Source organism: Aptenodytes forsteri, unplaced genomic scaffold, assembly GCF_000699145.1.
Source record: "Aptenodytes forsteri isolate BGI_AS27 unplaced genomic scaffold, ASM69914v1 Scaffold419, whole genome shotgun sequence".
Lineage (NCBI taxonomy): Eukaryota > Metazoa > Chordata > Aves > Sphenisciformes > Spheniscidae > Aptenodytes > Aptenodytes forsteri.
The window spans coordinates 38,956-40,049 of NW_008795256.1; positions in this window are offsets into that span (position 1 = coordinate 38,956).

Consider the following 1,094-nt stretch of genomic DNA (forward strand, 5'->3'; position numbering starts at 1 on the left):
TACGGCCCCATGCAGTGACCCCCCCCCCACCCCCCCCACCCCGCCCCGGGAGGGGGGACCCCGAGGTTGGGAACGCCCAAAGATGGGGATCCCAAGGGTTGGACACACACACACACACACACCCCCCTCCAACGAGGGGACCCCCCCCCAAGGATGGAACCCCAAGGAAGGGAGACCCCAAAGATGGGGACCCCAAGGATGGGACCCCCCCCCAAGGAGGGGACCCCAAGAACGAGGTTGGGAACGCCCAAAGATGGGGATCCCAAGGGTTGGACACACACACACACACACACCCCCCTCCAACGATGGGACCCTCCCCCAAGGATGGAACCCCAAGGAAGGGAGACCCCAAAGATGGGGACCCCAAGGATGGGACCCCCCCCCAAGGAGGGGACCCCAAGAATGGGGACTCCAAGGATGGAGACCCCAAAGATGGGAACCCCAAGGATGGGACCCAAAGGAGGGGGCCCCAAGGTCGGGGACCCCATGGATGGGGCCTCAAAGATGGAACCCCATGGTTGGGGACCCCAACGATGGGACCCCAAGAATGGGCACTCCACAGATGGGGACCCCAAGGATTGGACCCTGGACCCCAAGAATGGGACCCCAAGGAGGGGACCCCAAGGATGGGGACCCCAACGATGGGCCCCCAAAGATGGGGACCCCATGGTTGGGGACCCCAAGGATGGAGACCCCAAAGATGGGACCCCAAGGATGGGGACCCCACAGATGGAGACCCCAAAGATGGGACTCCAAGGATGGGACCCCAACAATGGGACCCCCAACGCTGGGACCCCAAGAACGGGGACCCCCCCCCCAAGGATGGGGACCTGGGGATAGGGATGCTGCTGAGGGGGTGGATCCCCCCCCCCATTTAAGGGACAAAAGCAGGTTTTTGGGGGGGCTAAACCGCGAGCGCCTGGGGGAGCGGCCCCCGGGCGGCGCCTCCCCCTGCGGGGCACAGGGTGGGGGCACTATTTATAAAGAGAAAATAAAATAAAAGCCTATATTGTATCCTCGCTCCCTCCCGTGGGCAAGGGAAACGTCTATTATTACGATTATTATTTCTTTTTTCTCCAACGTCTTTTGTCCTC